This window comes from Anomalospiza imberbis, chromosome 1 (genome assembly GCF_031753505.1).
Source record: "Anomalospiza imberbis isolate Cuckoo-Finch-1a 21T00152 chromosome 1, ASM3175350v1, whole genome shotgun sequence".
Classification (NCBI taxonomy): Eukaryota; Metazoa; Chordata; class Aves; order Passeriformes; family Viduidae; genus Anomalospiza; species Anomalospiza imberbis.
This window is the reverse complement of record NC_089681.1, coordinates 120817628-120836720: the sequence shown is the minus strand read 5'-3', so window position 1 is coordinate 120836720 and position 19093 is coordinate 120817628. Positions and strand designations below refer to the sequence as shown.

Sequence of the window (19093 nt, the reverse complement as noted above, 5' to 3'; positions counted from 1 at the left end):
TCTCATGCATCAAAGCAGTGCAGCTGATGCTGGTCACGAATTCATCGTGGCAGATGTCACAGAGGTGTTCATGCCTGCTCAGTTTTCCCCCTAAACCTGGTCTGCTGGCACCAAAACTCACACGCCCCATTTTTCAATACTCAAATTCAGAGCCTGTTCTCCCCAGGAAAGGTCTGCAGCTGGGCATTCCAGTAGGAGACTCAAACTGGGTGCCCCAAGGCTGAGTTAATGAGTTTCCTTTGTTCTGACACAGCAGCAGCAGGAGTGGTAGATGGTACAAGGGAAAGTAACCTTATGTTCTGACCTTTTTGGGGTGATGTCTTTGAATCTTATCTTTCATTCCCATGCCCCCTTTCTCCTCTATATTTTGAAAAATTGTCAAACTTAAAAAATACCACTAAAAAATTTTCTTAGGATCTTATTTAGATACCTTTTAGATACACATTATCAGGGTGATAATAGGGAAAATAAAGGAGTTTATACTAGTTGCAAGGGAATTTCAGTCTGTAATGTCTTCCACAACTTTTCACAAAAACTTCAGATGAAATTGTTGAGTCCTCAATGCAAATGTCAGCCTAAAGAATAATGTTGATTTGTGGTTACTTGAAAGTAAGCTTATTAAACCCCATTAAATATTTCATCTGATGAATTGAAATGCCATGTTTCTGCTCAAATGTGAATTTAAGTCTGAAAGTGTTCCTCTCTTCTATTCTTGTTTGCAAGCAACTCATCAACAAGCTAGATTTTTCATGCTGGAGAATATGATGTTTATTCTGATATAAAGCCAGACATACTCCTGTGGCATTTCTGGATGGATCTCACATGTTAGTCAACGAGTAATTAGAGTGCTTCATGTTGTTGAAAGTGAAATACAAAAAAAAAAAAAATATAAATAAAGAAGTTATCTTATTTTGCACAGATTACCCAAGATTTTTTGCCCTCCTTCCCACCCTATATTTCAGGCATTGTTACCTGCACAGTAAATCTAAGCAGTAAAAACCAGCTCAAATCTCCTTGTATACATGAAGGTCCTGGAAGATGCACTCTTGCCCTACACTGTGAGACCTTGAAATGATCCCCCTTTGCTGCATTTTTCTATAGCCGTATTTGAAGTACTACAGAGTAAGAGCATACAGCTTGCTTTTCAGAATCCATAGTGAAGAAACTTCACTGAAAATTAGTATTATACTGGTCTAAAAGAGAGATCAGAATTTTCACAAGGTAACAGACTTTTAAGGAATGGGAGGATGTGAAGGGATGTGAAACAGAAAGAAGTTGGATTGAAAAGGACAAGGGTCACAGCAATATAGCTTTGCATTTATTTAGCAAAGGCTTCCACATAGCACAATGAAGCTGTGTATGTGGACATAAAAACAAATATATGAAGCTATTCAAAAATAGGTTTTTCTGCCAAATATTTACATGACCTGGCATTCTGTGCCTGATTGAAGATGCACAAGTCACCTTTGAGGGGCACATGTGCCTGTGTGTGTATAATTATAGATATATATATATGTATGTATATACACACCACAATATATATGTACCCACATATACCCCATTTATTTCCATATAAGCAGAGTTTGCCTCGTTCTTGATTAATTTCTGTTATTTTTTTATTTTAGTAGTTCTGTCAGGTACTTTGAATTTTTTTCTTCCTAATAAAGAAAGACTAGAAAGGTATTTGTGATAGATATGGTGCAGTCCAGCAGTTGAAGTTCATTAATAATTGGAATGTTGCAGAGTATGAAGTAATGAATACTAATTACTCCTTTCATGTCTGACAGCACCCCATGGACCGATACATCAGCCCAGACTTTAATTTGGTTCTAGTAATGGTTTCATCAATAGTACATTAATTCTGTGTTTGAAAAGATGTACAGTTGAACCTGACCCACACAGTAGATACCACTGTCATAAAATGGCCACATACTGACAACAACTGGATAATTACAAATAATTAAATCCACTGAGCTTCAGACAATCCTAATTTTAAGTAAAATATATCTTATCATATCAATCGACAGAAAGCATAGCAAGGGAGATTTATCAACTTGTACTCCTTGCAAAGCAAATTTACTAGCTTGTTTATTAGAGAACTTGCTGATCTGTGAACCACATCATAGAAGTACCTCTCCCCTTCCTTTTTTGAAAGATAGTTCTTATGTTGCACTCCTGGATATTCTACAACACCAGCTCTTGGTTTCTGAATGAAGCCTGCAAAAGAAATTGGAGAACTTCAAATGAATAAATTTATATTTTCCTCAAAACCAGCTCACAACAGAGTGAACTAAAGGTACTTGTTATCTCTGAAAAGCAGACTTCATGCTTAAGTGCCTTAGTACATATTTAGAAGCCTAACAAATTTTGGTTGTTCAAATTTGGATACATTTTTATTTTTAATTTTGGAACAGCAAAACTGCTCAGTTGCTTCTAGTGCACTTTAGACTGTGGCCATATGTTCAAAATGGCTTTAAAATGCTCAGATTTTTGTTAAAATATTTCAAGATATTTGCTTTGAAAAGGAGGAGAAAAAAAATTAAGAAACTATCAATTGTAGTACAAAGCTTTATGTAAGCATGGAAGCCACAAGACAAAAAAAAAAAAAGTAAAATTTGGGTGCAACGTATTAGCAATGTATGCAAAAATTATTCAGGATGCAAATACTTAGATTTTTTTGGAGCAGATAAACCAAGGTATAAAAGTAAACAGGTACCAATTCTATATGGTCTTGGGTTTTGGCCTTCACCTGCTATAAAAGAAATTGTGCCATTGAATAGGTTTGGTATGCATGGTCCTTAACATTTGAATTTTTACCTGTGTGTGTCCTATCCTGTTTCACCAGCACCTCTCTTTTGGAAATCACTGGCTAGGAGCATTAACTATAAGAGATCAATGTTATTTTGGTCATGGGAGAGAAGATAGAGGAATAAATTCATTGTTCATATGGCTCTTATTTGCATTTGCACGAGGCGTTGCACTCACTGAACTCCTTTGCACAGTCACAAAAAGGTAGTCATGTCTCTTCAGCTGCAAGATTAGGTTATTAAGGGTTTTTTAAACTGTCTTGAAATTTGATTTATGTGCAAATGTAGCTTGTATGAACAAGTTTCCATTCTTATGAGGCACGACTATTATTCATGAAACAGCAAGAAAATTTGCTCAGTTTCTCCACAGGGAGAAGCTTTCCTTGCCTTGAACATCTTGTCAGCTGTGCAGCTTCAAGGCAGTGCTTTTCCCACTGAACTAGTTTGACCAACTTGCACAGTTTGCCTACTGAGATTGCCTAGTAACAGCTCCATTCTGCACGTGTTTTCACCTGATTTATTCTGCTTTGTTCTCTACATTACTTATTGAGGTTTGCAAGTCAGTTCCGGAAGCTTTTAATTTTAAGCAGCAGGAACTGAATGAACACTCCTCTGGAAAATGTGTTTACCCTCTTTCTTCCCACTGAAAAATATTGTTTCCCTGTACTTTTCTGTCTAAAATTTATCACTTATTTCATTCTTGCTGAGCTGATCCAAAACATCTCGCTACAGGAAGCCATCCTACCATTCTACCATTTAGAGTTATGGTCTGTTTTGGAGGACATCTTCCCTGAAAGATATGCTTTAATTTTGTGTTGCATGAAAGTGTCCCATAAGAAAAGATGTTGCATAAACTCTCGAGCCATTTCGTTATATGAAGTCTTGTTCCTATATTCAAAATTTCTCACCTTCATGAGTTCCTGTCTTTGAAAGACCAAGGCATTGTTACCTTAGGCAGAAAATACACAAGGGAATAGCAGGTCTTTGTGTCAATCAATCAAGTTTGACAGATCAGACATGATGTTACACATGTCCTAGTCTTCTCATAGCTGAGTGCTCATGTTACCTCCTGGAATTTATTTGGTTTTATATTTGCTTTGGCTAAATTTAATTTGTACTCAAGGCACATACAGGTTTTTTTAAAGCTTTTAAAATCCTTTTTTAATCCCCTAATCTACTTTATTTCAAAATCTATGAGAATTTCAACAGAGAAAAAAAAAAAAAAAAAAAAAAACCCTAGTGGGGAACAATATCTTTTTAATTTACTTTCTTTGTTCTTAAATACCAGGGAGCTGCGACTCACATGAAAGGTGCTATGTCTATTCCTGGGTAGAGTGGTGTTTTAGTTCCATCCGTTCTATCTGCATCAGCTGAGGGAATAGGACATTATGAAGAAAACATTGCCAAAAGTAGAACCTGTCTTTAGAAATTTCTTTGGTGACTATTTTTTTATATTCCTTCTATCCTGGACTTCCATTATTCATGCCTATTTTGCTGCATTTCTTCATCATCCAGAATTAACCTCTAAAAAGATATATTTTACTGAAAAAAATTAAGTCATCCTACTGGGTTCCCCACCTCTCTGTTTATCATTGTTGCTTATACTCTTGAACAGTGCGAGAGCAATAACAAAACATTTCTTTTTCCCAAATCTGTAATTAACAGAAAACCTACAACAGCTGCAGTAATAAAACCCACCAAGTCATTATGTAGGTTTTGCCTTTCATAGGTGATAATCACAGAAATTGGTTATTTATTGCTTCTGTGAATTGAGAACTCCTAAAGGAAATATTTTCATCCAGAACTCTAAAACTTGTTACATTGCCTCATAGATGTTCTGAAACATAGCATGGCTCCCTTAGCAAAGGTTTTTCTTCTGACAAAACAAACTGAAGAACATCTCTTTTGTCAGATCTCTTGTTTCATCAGTGTGTGTGTATCTTGGAAAGCAAAGCAAAATTGTGTTCTCCATGTCAAGCTCTACAGTTTTGTTCCCTCCAGCTGCAGTCAGTTTTGAAGGCTGTGGAGAGACCATGTTGCATAACTGGACAGTGAATTCATGTCCACCTGAGAGAGGCTGTATAATCTGAAGGACATGACCATATAGCTAAATTATTGCAGTATTATACAAGCATAAGCCTGGAAAACCCATCTCCAGTAGTTTGCATGGCAGTATTATACAATATACATGTCTGATGTTGAGTTCTGTAGAATCATGTGTTTCCCAGCGCTAGACATAGTAGGTTTCCTTAAGGAAATCACTTAAAGGATACCATAAGCAGCTCTCTTTTCTTCCTTCTCCCTGGTGAAATGCAGAGGGGTCTCAGCACACCGTTTCATTTAGCTTATGTCTTACAGCTAAGGGCATGTCAGAAGCAGGCAAGGGTCTTAAGAGCTGAAACCTGTGTTCCTGGCTCTGGCAATGCCCTGTGATAGTCTAGAAAGAAAGCAATGTTAACATTTCTACAGAAAGTAGTAGTTTTATCCATGTTCTGATGTGACTTTCATAATTTGCATTTTAAGTGTTTAGTATCTATGCTAATGCAATCACTTTGAAAATTCAGTTAACAAATGACAAATTGAATTTCATGAAGAGTTCAGGTTATAAATGCTCCATGTTATAAATGTTCTATTAGCCCTTTTTTAAACAGACTTTTATTACTAATATTTGAATCTCCTTTATTGGCAGAGAACATTCAAAACCACTGCTGTACAGAAAATACTGGTTTTGGGCTCATGTATGGCAAGTGAATCCTGAAAACTGACACACTGTTCGCTGAGCAAGTCAATGACAAAAAGTTGTGTCACTGGGTCACACCAGACCAGACACATGGCACCCACTGTAGTCCACAAGTAATCTTTCAACTTTTTTTGGTGCTATGTCACAGAAGTAGGAAAGTGAACTTCATGTTCACATGAACTTCATGTGGCCTCAAAATGGCATAGAGTGGCTGTATAGGACAGGCTTCCCTCACTGAAGATAAGGGATCAGGAAATGACAGCTCTTCAGTAAGGGATTTCAGTAAATAAAAGATGAACCTAGGATAACTCATTCTTTCATCCAACAAATCATTATTTTGGAATTAAACATTTAGTAAATTAAATTTTAAAACATTATTTTTGTTGTTTCAGTTGTCAGCCATTCCCTCTCCTCTAGTCTATCCATTTGTTATAAATACATGTACCTGCTTAGTTTTTTAGGCTATATATTTAAGGAAATGATAGTAAAAACTAACAGCTATCTCACTGGCATTTGTTTGAAAAGTTTCCTAAGTTTCTGGTAAGCTATGATGATAGACATTCATCCCTGAGACAGAGAGTCTTCAGTACAGCAGTGAATAATCTCCCTGTGTCTGCTCTACATACAAATGAAACTACAACAATTAAGAAATATTCTGTGTATTCTTCTTACACTTTTGGTGTGCTCAATCATCCTCATTTTGTTTCTTAAGTTGCAGGCACTTGCTATGCTGCTATGATCATACAGTACCCATTGTTTGCAATCTGAGATACCTATGAGGTTTTAATTTAGTGAGATTCCTGTTCTTGTGCATTTTATTCCTTCCCAGATGCACCACGATTGAAGACAAAAAATGTGAATTCAACAAGAATTTTCATCTCATCCTTCACACTAAACTGGCTAACCCTCCCTTATAAGCCAGAACTGCAGGCCCAGACTACCTTCATTAATTTCACTGTCAGCAGGGACAGGCTGGAAGACCAGCTGTTGGCTGAGGTTGTTAATGCAAGACTCACAAAAAAACATAAGGTAAGGACTGTATTTTGATTTGTCTGTTGCCTGCCCTGAAATTTTAAGTCTAGAATTAACATGCCTGAGTCCACTGCACTGTAATTGTTAGTAGCCCATATTAGAAAGATTTTAAGAGTCTGGAAAGTGTAGAAAGTTACTTTACTGATTTGTTCAAATCTATGCTCCCAAAGGGCTTGTCTTGACCTAAAGCTCTGCTAGAAATTAAATTTATTGTGATATTATTCCCACACTTCTCTCTACCGCTTGGTTTGCTCTGTGCATTGCATTTAATTTACAGATCAGGATTAAAGCCCCCTGCAGTGCTTTGTACTTCAGCGATCCTGAGCCAGTAAGTGTAAATAAAATTCCATGCCACTCTGTACAAGGATATAATGGCACTGTTAGGAGCTAGGGCATTTGGTTAATAAATCATAACTGATTCCTGCAAGGATGCAGTTCAGTGGCTGCTGCAATCATACCAATATACAGTATGGGGAGAAATGCTTTTATAACTGGTTATAGGAAAGACTTTGTGCAGACTGTAATCTGTGAGATAAAACATGAAAAGAAATTACTTAGGTGTGTGAAATGAATAACAATACCTCCTGTTTCTCTAGTGTGTCTTTCAAGTTATCTCATGTAATTAACTAACTTCATCCACAAAGATTTGTTCCACCTGTTTGAGGTGGAGCTTCATACAAGGGCAGACTGGGTCAGGGAGTTTAATTACCCCTTGAAGAATGAAAGCCATATACTTGGGAATGAGATCTGAACACAGCTGTCCATTTACTCTGCTCAATGTTCCACCTGGGACTGCATGCTTACAAGGTCTGTATCATCCAGGGTTTTGGTGTGAGTCAGAGTCTGACTGAGAGCTCCCCATAAGACTAGTCAAGCTCTTGCACTGTCAGAAGGTCAGTCCAACAGAACAGACTATGACAATGTTTTCCCACCCTGTTTGCTGCCAAAGTGAGGTTCTTCAGCCTTGTGCTATTCTCTGGTTTTCTCAGCTGCCACATAGATTACAAGTTGCCATCCCTGACAAGATCACAGTCCTTTTGTGTAGTCTCAGGAGGAAGGGCACTAGGAGAGAGTTAAAGTTCTAGTCCATGACAACCCAAACCTTCTCCCTTTGGGTGTCCAGAACCTCAGATCTAGTATAGTAGGACAGAAAATAAACTGGCTGTTCAGAAATTAAATCAAATCAACTGATGTAATTAAGCAGAAAATATAGCTCACAACTGCTATAAAACATTATTTCTTGCTGTGGTTGTTTAAACACAGTGTTTTTGTTCCCTCTGCTAGTCAGTCCTCACCAAGAAGCCAGAGCAGTTTCATGACTGAGCTCAGGCAGCTGGAGGATGACAGGCTGCTCAGCCTGTCAGCTGCCCAGGGCAGTGTCCTAGACCACAGTGAACTTGTAAAGAAAATCAAATCAGCAAAGTCAACAGCAGTAGAAATATAACACAAGGCAGCAAGAATTGAATTGTTTCTAACATCTTAAAGTCACCTGTAAAATGTCTATTCTTATTATTCTATTATTATTATTTTAAGTGTAACATTTCTATGAACTAGAATAGGAACAGTCAAATTACTGCCTTTCTAGAAAGGGCTGTCCTCCCCATATTCAAATTTTCGTATCTATAATATGTAGTTGTCACATGTTTGATTTTTTTTTTAGGTGATTGAATTAGTACTCCTAAAATTAATAAATACCAACATGAAATTTGAACAAATATATTAATATATGATTGTCATGTTTTCCCAGGTAAACAGGCAATTCTGCAGAGGACAGTTATAATGGTTGTCTAAGATAAGAAGCTTACTTACTTCAAATATTTGCTACTGCCTGAAATAAAGTCAGTTTTTCTAGAGTATATCCGTATTCTTTTCCGTATGGATGGGAATATTTTGGTAACTGTGCGAGATAATCATGGCACATTAAAAAATAAACAGGACAACTGTCATCATTCAGGTAGCTGAAGCCAAAGAAAATGAAGCTCAGGATGACACAAGAGAGCATTACAGACTGACAGCTGGAAGAGCATCCCTTCCTTACTCTGGGATTATCAGCCTGGGCAGCGTCAACCCCATCTACCAGCTTTCACTGAAGGTAAAAATGTCTCTTGCCGACTTTTTTTTCCAAAGTGCAAGAAACAGAATTCTGCCTCCAGCAGTGATGCCTGATACATCAGTTATTGCTTGTACCAGATGTTTACATTGGCAGGGCTGTGTGTGAGAGGAAAGAGAACACGATGTGATCTCCTGCTGGTCTGTACCACAGTACATCCCCACGGGTCTCTTTGTTGGCTGCCTCCATTGTGACAGTGCTCTTGACTGTGCTTGCAGAAGTTTATCTTCCTTCTGTTAAGCCATCCCACAGGGCCAAGAAGGAAGACTTAGGAGGAATTCTGTGTAAACAGTTTCCCATCGTAAACCTACCAAGTGATCAAATGCAGTGAGTAAGGGAGATCACCCACTCTAAAATTACCGGCTTGTTCAAGTGAGACAGTCTCCATGCTGAGTTAGCAGAAGAGTATTGCTGTTTGCAGCCTTCACCTCTGGTTTGCTGAAAATTTCCTTTAAAAGCCTCTTTTCAGCCTCTTGCATTTTTCACTGCTTAGGTCAGCTCTTTATGGGAGCCTACAGTAGGAAACCAATTATCTTATGAGTAGTAAAGCAAAAAAAGCAAAATTCAAATAAATAAAAATAATTGTACTAACTCTAAGGCCTTCAATGCATCTTTCACAAAGCAATTAAACAGGCTGAAAAATCTGGAGATATTCAGTGTTGCATCTCTAACCTAAAAGAAGCTGTCACATATTTGACCTTTCTTTTCACAAGCCAAGGATTGATTTTTGAAAATTATAAGCTCATTTTCCTGGCCCAAATGGCTTTTCAGGTGAGGAAAATTTTTCATATGGGTGATGATGACATTTACTGGATTTACTATTTCTCCTCTGGAAGCACATGCCTGTGCCCAAACCCTGTGGTTGTGTATTTTCTCACACAGGGTGACTGCTACTTCAGTATCAACAATAATTGCAGAAATTCCAGAGATGCTATCATGTAATTCTTTTCATTTAAAATGCTGCTATGTCTTCATAAAGCTAGGTTCAGGATAAACAGCATGACTTAGCTGCTTGCAGGGTTGAAATTGATCTGCTATATAAGTAAGAAGTAAATAATACATATCCAAATAACATTCAGGCTGTTACTTTTCCTTTTAATTTTAGTAACTGTATGCCCTAGAAAAAGTCAGGGCTCAGGTGTACAGGAAGTCAGATGTGTCTCTGAAGCAACTCTGATGACCTTTTTCAATTTTGTGTGCTGTCATGGCTCTTCTAAGTATTAAAGAGATAGGACTCCTTGAATTGGATTTCCTTTTTCAGTTAAGAGTTGAACACAAAGAAATCCTGTTGACATTTTAACTACACAGCCATGGAGTATCATTAGAGTAGTTTGGGAAAATTGCTTTTCAGTTCTATATCTTTTTTGTTATTATTTCTGGACATGTGCCTCACCTAGACACTTTCAGATAAAGTCATGCATTCTACCATAATTTTTTAGTTGAAATTGTGATATTTTCAAAGTGGAGTTTTCTTCACTATTTGAGTGCCTTTTTCCTTAAACATCACATACTGTATCTTGTGAGGAAATCCTCTTGTCCACTCCCCTAAAAGTAGAATTTTAACTCCCTGCCACTCCTTACTTTAGTAAATGTCCCATAGAGGGTTTCCAGTTTGTCATATCTAGATGTTTAACAGTAAGCAGATAATGGCAATACCAACCAAAGTAAACTCTTACCAATAATACTGTTTTTATGTATGCATGCTTGTGTGTATATATTTAGTATTTTATTTATGTAATTTTGTATTGTTTATGCAATTTAGTATTTTAAGGCAAGTTCTGAGTCCCTTGGTTATACTAGGGATTTTTACATACCTCAAAAATTATCAGTGTCATCCTGTTTCAGTCATCATGCAAAAGGCACAACATCTGTATTTGGCATGCTTCCAGGCTATGGCAGTAACAGATGTGTCCAGAGGGGTAGATGAAGATATTTAAAGATCCACCAAGAAATGGTAGAAGTGGGTGGACTCAACATATCCAGAAAAGGAGAAAAAAAGCTCTTTTCAGAAACTAGTAATACTGTCCAGGACAGAATATCATATGCTCTGAGGTAGGAAATCTGAGGGTTCATTTTTCAGGGCAAGTGTGTGTGAGAGTAGTGCCTTGCATGACAAAGTCAGGTCTTAAGAAGCAAGCAAATAACTTGTAGAACTGGGTGGTCAACCAGAATTTGAGATCAATTACTGTAGTCCTTCACAGGCTGTTCTCCTGATGAAAAGTTTATGAAAAGGTTGTGTGGTAAAACATGAGTCACATGAGGATATTTGGAGAGTTGTGATTGTGATTTCTTTTAGATTGAATATAGGTACCTGAGGAGAACAGTCATTGATAAATAGACATACAGTAAGCTATCCTCTTAACAACTATAAATGTATTTTTCAGTGTTAGTTCTCATTATGGTATTAGAGCTGGTAGGTAACCCCACAGGATGAAAATTTTTCAGGTCTCCCTTTTGAAAGTTCTGTGATACCAAGAAAGGTTCTGTATGTCTTCAGCTGTGGGTACTGACACATTTGTTTTCCAGCTGTACTGTTTTTGTCTTTCGGTCCCAAGTGATGGTCTTATGGACCTGTTGCTCCACATCCCACAGTCACCATTTTGATGTGACTTCTGAGAATGCAAGCTTGGTCCTAGGTATTTATTTTGCCCAACTGCCCCATCTTTATGTGACAGTATTGCCTGCATGTAATGAGGCCCTTTTTATTCAGAAGTTGCTCTTTTCTGTCATATGCCCACTATCCTGCAGGGAAATGGGAAAGATCATCTTCTCTCTTGCTTCCCTACCTGCTTTCCTCCTTGCCTTCAATTCACTCTCCTGATGATTTCTCTGATGAAATGACCATCACTGTCAGATACTCAAGTCTGAGAATGGTGCAAACCTGAAGCAGTTATCAAGGCACATCATCTGTGTTTAGCAGATGTTTTGTCATGTATAGAAATTGTGTGGAGAAAAATCTCGGCTGAAGGTACTCGAAAAGCACAACGATGGATTTAGCAAAATGCTAAGAGAGCAGTCCAGCCAGTCCTGTGTTTTTCATCCTGTCTTCAGGACTAGACCCACTTGAAGATCATGAGACCACACTTGACCATAACCCTCTTGCTTGCTTCTGGTTCAAGGACCACTTAACTGTCTCCCATTAAAGAAAGAACAATTGAGCTTGAAAGTGAAATGGGGTATGTGGGGCTAGAAATGTGGATAAACTGATGTATGGTTATATGCTTGTGTGTATGTGCTCCTAGAAGTGTATGTGTAGTTATATTTTCTTCACTTAACAGAACAAAGACTTCTGGATTCATCTGTCACTGGGATGGAATATGCATTACTGTAGGGAAATTGGGCACAGTTTATTTTTGGCAGAAGATTCAAATTCCAAAGTTTCTTCCACCCCCACCATATTCATGGCAATGGGGTGGATGAAAAGTATAAGGCCATAAGCACTACAGTATGAAGAAATTTTCAGAGCATTCCTCTGTTTGGCATAATGCAGGTTTCCTTTGTACTGTTTCCTACCTTTTGACTAGATGAGGGCCAGAGGGCAATTTTCTCCATGCTCATGTAATCTTGTGCCCCCTGTGACTAAATAATGGTCATTATACAAACTATATTCAATTGTATAGGGCTCTGTGGCTTTATATGTAGGATTACTATTCCCCACAGACAATAGTGAGAATACCAGGTTAATACAGCTGTGACCTCACTGTGCTCAATTTAAGCTCAGGCCCCACAAGGTGAGAGGCTTGTGCATTTACCCACTGAACCAATCAGTTAAAAAACTGATGTGATATCTACCACATGTTGCTCTCTTTTTCATGAGGGAATTGCTCTGTACCCCCCATAAGAATTTCTAAAGTTCAGTAACAATGCTGAGCATCTATCAAAATGTCAGAAGGTTCATTATCTTAAAACCAAGGGAACAGATTTCTGCAGGCTTTTTCTAATACCAGCAATAAGGCCACTGTTGAGAGCTCGCAATTTTGCTTGTTGAAATTGTAAGGGTTTAGTGAAGTGCTTCAGAGGAAGTAATATGCATTGCACAAGTGATAGTGAAATTAATGGGGGCATTATCATTCTTTTTCCTTTCTGCTCTGCTAATTTTCCTATCTCCTCCCCCTCCATCACTCACCCTTCCCCAGTTATTTCTATTGCAGGCAAAAAGCTTGAGTTCACTATAGATTCTGGAAGATTTCATAACATCACTCTAGGACAAAAGCAGGAGATGGTTGCAAAAGAGGCACGCAAGAAAGCTGCCCCACATGGCCATTGGGTTCTTTTCCAAGTGAGTGTCAAACTGCCTTTCTGATGGGGAATACCCCCTCAGCTGGAGGGATGTTTCCAGAACACAAAATATGCAGTGGATTACATCACAAGTACTAAACAATAACAGTTCTAAGCTAATAATCTTGTTCCACTTGCTTTTGGTTGTAACAGGATAAACATCGTATTAATAGGGTTTATGTCACTTTTTTGCTGAACAGTGCATTCTCCCAGGAGGAACAAGAGAGATAAAACAGAAAACCCCTGGTTTGTGGGTAGGACTGCCCTCAGGCACACCCTTCCCCTGCCTAATTAAGAGCTCCTATTCCATTCAGCAGGCCATAATGGAGACTTTAATGAAATGGGTCTGACTGTCCCTGGGGAAGCTGTATAATTAGTCCTGGAGTGCTGCTTTTCTGAGATAGCAGCCACGGCTTTGGCCAGCTTTGTATGGACCAAGAACCTGCTCTGCAGTGGACAAAGAGATCCGTGGGATGCCCTGGCAAGCCGTGGTTTCCCAGCACACTAACAGAGTGAACAGGAGCACGGCAACCGTAAATGCCACTGAAAAAAGATGCTCCCTTCCCAGTGTTTTATGCTCAATAGCCAATGTTTATATGTGACAACCTGTCAGCCCTGAAGCCAAACAAAAGTGCATGTTCCAGGCCTTGACATTAAGGCGGTTATGGGAATGGGATGGTTCTCTCCTCTCCTGGTTTTAACCTCAACAGCCTGCTTTGTCCGCCAACCAGTTGCCTGCAAAAAATGAAGAGATGGGTTAGAGTCAGTGTTTTCTGCCAGATGAAACAAAACCACCATGGGATTAATGAGGAGCCCTGATGTGCTAGGCACTGTGGGAACATGCACAAACTGCCCCCTTCGTCAGCAATGAAACTGGAAATGTGCTTAACCGTATTTCATGTGAGTGAGCTAATCATGCCAGTCTGAAAACAACCCTGCATAGAAATGTTGTGAAGGGAAGAGTCAAGTCGGTATTCAGGGGAATTTCAGGGTTCTCAGCTGCTCTGGGGGGCAGAATGAAAAAATGGGAGACAGCAGAGGCAGTGTTGTATCTGAAGCCACAGGGGTGGATGGGGAACATGTGAGAAGCTTCTGGTGTTACAGACCTGTTCCATTTTCCAGCCTGTTATGCCTGGCTTTTGAGGGATGAGAGAGGCAACAGTTTTGCTGTAAAGGTTTTTGATAGTGAAGGATTGTGGGAAGTCTGAAAGGAAACTTCATGAAGATGTTGGACCAAATCCCAAATGGCACTAAGCTAGCTAGAACTATTGGGAATGGATGCGCTCAGTGCTTCTCAAGCTTTAGTCTTCTGCATTTGGGCCCCAAAACCCTGTAAGCTTATATTTCAAAAAAATGTTGGAGCAAAAAGATGAGGTATTTTACTATGGATTTTATTGGAGGCTAGAGAGTATATAATTAAATATTAAAAAGAAAAAAACAAACCAACCTACATGTGTAAACCAACCTTCTGACTGACCTGGGAAATATTTTAAAAATTACTTTGGCTTCAGATCTTGCAAAAGCAGTTGGCACAGTGGTTGGCAAACTGGCAGATGAAAGACTGACTTCAATTTTTTTGGTGTCAGGTTGCACTCTTCTGTCACTCATTATTAATATCTCAAATTCAGATATCCGATATATTTAATGTTTATTTTGTTATTATATTAAGACTTTAATCACTTCCACTTTGCATTCAATGGATGCAGCCTATATGAAAATTCAGGTGCTGCCAAGCTGCAATCCTATAATGCGATATGAAAGTCTCCCTCTCTTTCCATTCCTCTGTTCCTTTTTCCACATGGCAAGGGACAGTTTGGGAATTTCCCCCCAGGAGACCTCATAATAAAGTGATGCAGCAGCCAGGGCATGAGTGACATGTTATATTCTTTGGCTGTAATTCCTCCTACATGGAGATTGCCAGTGCAATCAGGAGGTTCTGGCACATCAGTGAAGGACCAAAGAAAAGCTTGTGGATAAGCTGCAATTCAAGTTGAAATGTTGGCTGAGCTAAAGATGTTTTAACCACGCCACTAGCCCACACTCCACATTTTAAACTTTTCCTGTTTTTCACCAGGAGGTGCTTTGGAGGCAGATACTTTTCCATTATAACGCTCTTCTCTGATCTATCAGGGTCTTTCCACTGTCTTCATGTATTTTTAACTTCAAAGACAGTTACACTCTGAAGTAGTCTGAGACATATTTCCTAAGCAGCAGGATAGCTGGAACCATTTTTCTGTCTAGCACTTCTGTCTTCTTCCTGGTATGTCTTGGGCATGTTTTGTCCTAGGTCCCAGTTCTACAGGGAATTAAAGAGAGTCCAGGTGTCTTCTGAGCTATGCTTGTTTTTGTATGTGATAACACCCACAACCACAGATTACTTAACCCTGAGTTTATAAAATTTTCATTAGCTTCAGAATCAAGGCTTTAAATTTTAGAAGATAACAGTGAAACCTCAATACATACCAAGAAATGACAATGACTTAACTGTTACCTCCTTAAAAAGTCACAATGGCAATGCCTTAAGGACAACAAATTTATTTGGTTTTGCACAATAACCATGTTGGCTATTTTTCAATGCAATATTCATCTAAGTAGCTGAGTGGTTCAGAACCTTGGACAAACTCCTTGAGCAATACGTCATCCTGATTTCTGTGTCTTCATCAGTGCTTTGCCAGCTCCAACCACAGAAGAGCACATCAGTCCCCCAGGAATACTAGAAAATTCAATTAAAATTACTGGTGAGCCTCCTGCAAGGATTCTGGCTAATTTCCATGCTGCTCTCCATGGTTTTGACCAGGTAAAAGTAAGATATTTTTTCCCTTTTGTTTTCTTTAATTACTCCTTCCCCTGTGGAGACAAGTGGTAGCATTAATGACCATTCTGTGGGAGACCAAGACTTGGGACTGTTGTGATTCCAAACTAACCCGACAGCTGCAGGGTGCCAGCCCTCTGTGCCCTGCATTACCTCTGTGTTTCCCATCAGTGTTGGGCAGGAGAAAAGGTGTGGCAATAACACAAACATTTGTACTATTCAATACAGACATGCACAGGTATGCATACAAAGACAGAAAGAGCATTTATTGCACCAGCTTCAGCCAGTGGTGCACTTATGAAAAAAACCTGTACATGCTCTAAAGCCAGAGCACTTTCATTCAATGGTACTCACATATTTTGCTCTGCTCTAAATTTGCCTAAATGCATGTTCATGACCGTTCTCCCACAGAGTGGATTTACATACCTGGGTGTTCAGGCAATATGGGAACCCAGGACATCCCTCTGCCTGCCTGGTTGTCTCGAGACCCTGGCACGAAGTCAAAAACAACTGTCGCTTTGATTTTAGCCCGTGGAAAAACCTGCCAACTTTGTATGAGGAATTACAAGCCACAAGGGTTTAAGTAGTGTGGTAGTTGAATTAACACAGGGTGAAAAAGTAGAATTTTAGGATTTTAAAATAAGGGATTCAAGGGGAAAAGATGGACGGATTTGGGCGTGTCCTGACCTTCTCCTTCTTCTTGTCCTCCATGTCTTGGTGTGATGGTGACACTTTTCTATTGGTTTAAGGCAGAGATACACTCTCCAACATAAATGATAGATATTGGCACATTATTGTAAACATAGTACATGTAGTTTTTAGTATAAAATGTAAACACCACCCTAGAGGGCAAACAGAATGCCATGACCAACTTGCTAGACAGAGCTTAGCAGGTCAGAGAAAGAATGTTATAGATAAGAGAAAATAAACAACCTTGACAAGCTGATCCTACACATTCAGACTTCTTTGGCTGTGCAGGCTGGGAAGCAAGGATTTTGCATTTTTTTGCATTCTCAGGGTCACCTCGATCACTAGACCCCCAAGAAGGCAATGGCTCAGTACCCTGTGTATGGGTTCCTGCAGCCAGGCATAAAGAACGGAATTAAAAAGTAAGGGTTATATGTTGTTTGTTTTGTCTTTTGCTCTTTCCCTGTGTAAGGTTCTGCTTGGTGGGTGGAAAGCAGGAGGAGAAAGAAGACACGAGAATGTGGAGAACAGGCTCATCACGGGTTGTGCGTAACCTCCTTCCCTCCAGATTATCCCTGGACAGGGATAACCAGGGATAACCTTCCCTGGTTATCCCTGTCTGCTACTCCAGGAACTTGTAGAAAGATCTTCAAGCCCAGTGTGTCAGCTTCCCTGCAGCAGTGGCTGGAGCAGTCAGCTTGTTCTCATCAGCAAAGCAGACCATGATGAAGGCAGCTGTAACTGCACACTTTTGCCTTCCAGCAAGGTATTCACATGTAGCTGCTTGAGCACAGCACACATGAGGGCAGAGCTGGGATGTGAAAAGGGTAAGAGTTCCTTTAGAAAGTAATACTAGCCAATGCCGGGGGGAAAATAAAATGAAGGAAAAAAAAAAAAAAGAAAGAAAAAAAAAGCTGTGTCAGAGCTACAAATGGTTTGATTTTGATGATATGGGATGATTTGGAAAGATATTTGTGAGAAAGGAAGAACAACGGCTGTTTTTTAGCTGAGCAGCTGACTATTAATACAACATTTTGTTATTTTTCAATTTTTTTATAACTTACTATTATAATACTTTTAATAGAATGCTGAAATATTTAGACAAAGTTTTTAAGAAAGGTGGTTCGTATACATTGCTGTCCTGCTTCAGTGTGTGTTTAGTGAAAGAATATATATGTATATATTTGAATTAACTAATTTCTAAACTTCACACTTTAGAGAACTCTCTTTTCTCACCCACTATTCTGAGCCATGAGTGTTTGTAGCTTACCACAAATTCCTGTGCAGACACTTTAATATATTTCCGGTTAAGGTTGTTTTTTTTTTTTAATTACAATAAGAAAATCAAAGTATGCCTAATCTAGATGGAATACATTTCATGGCTTTGTGGTTTTATTCAGGATAGAAACTTGTGTTGTGTTTTTTCATGGTTGAACTCAGCATTCTGATTTAAGGAGGTTTTTTTGTCAGACATAAAATCCTTCACCTTTGCCCAGACTCTGCTATATGTTGTTCAGCTCAGGATGATCTATTTCCTTTTGAGAGACAAGAGCTGATCCCTCTAATGTTCCCTCCACAAATCATTATTTTCAAGGGTAACAAAATTAATTTTGTTATGTTTATTACTTCTTAAACTAAAGGATAAAATATAGAAAAGTATCAGAGACATAAGGATTAATTTCTGCAGGTTTTACAGGCAAATGCCAAATAATTTAAAAACCAGCTGAATATCATCTTGCTGAAATTCCCTATTAACCCTATAAATAATGGAGGCAAAAAGAAAAATATTAAACTTCAATTTCAGATATGACTCTTCAGAAAATGGTGTAAAAGTTCATGGAGTTTGAAGGCTTTTTAATAAATGTTAAACTAGTAAATTTTCTACTTGGGATAAAGTCTATGGATTATTTAGCTAAGAAACTATAGTGGTTATCTGAGTAATATTTATAGACTTCTAGGTCAAGACTCTGTTTTTGTTAGTTCCAGTAGCACAACAGTTCATTCCTACAGGACATTTGGGAATTAAAATGTCACTATCAACAATTTTGCATCTAGGAATTACTGAAAAAAATACTTCCCAATAGCCTCTGATTTTTTAGAAACTTGTTTCTCACTCTCCTTCCATCTCCAGCCTTGTGAGCTCTCCCTTTGGCAGCTGAGGCTGGCACAGCTCTCAGCAACACTCCCTGTTGCTAGTGTGTAAGTTACTCCTTTTTTTTTTTTTTTTTTGACAGGGGACCCTTGAACTGCATGCCAGAGAAGGGGAATTTAAAAGCATCCTTTTCCCTCTGTGCAATTTTCACACTTGCATTCCTGGGAGACTGAAGTTTGGCCCTTGGAGCTGGAATGGAAGGTACCAGATCAGCACCTGAGATCTCCATCTGCATCGCTGTCCTCAGCTACTGCTCAGAGGCCCACCAGAAGGTAGGAAGTGGTCAGGTAACCACACATCAAGGTCATTTCCACTCAATCACATGTTTATACTGAATAAGGGGGACACAGTTCTTTCCCTGAAGCTGTTCTTTTAGTAGCTGGCATGATGTGATGCTGTTGGTGAGTATGAAAATAAACCAGATCAAAGGGGGCGGGGGGTTGTGGTTTTTTTTGGGCAGTGGATGCCTGAACTT

At 38.9% G+C, this 19093-nt stretch overlaps 1 long non-coding RNA gene across 1 annotated transcript; it reads left to right on the top strand.

Annotated features, from left to right (window-relative positions):
• Positions 1 to 4085: 4085 nt before the first annotated feature.
• Positions 4086 to 19043, top strand: LOC137484951 (uncharacterized). Its single transcript, XR_011005110.1, has 4 exons — positions 4086 to 6576; positions 8486 to 8671; positions 12841 to 12968; positions 15632 to 19043. It is a non-coding gene; the product is annotated as an uncharacterized lncRNA (long non-coding RNA).
• The last annotated feature ends 50 nt before the right edge of the window (positions 19044 to 19093 follow it).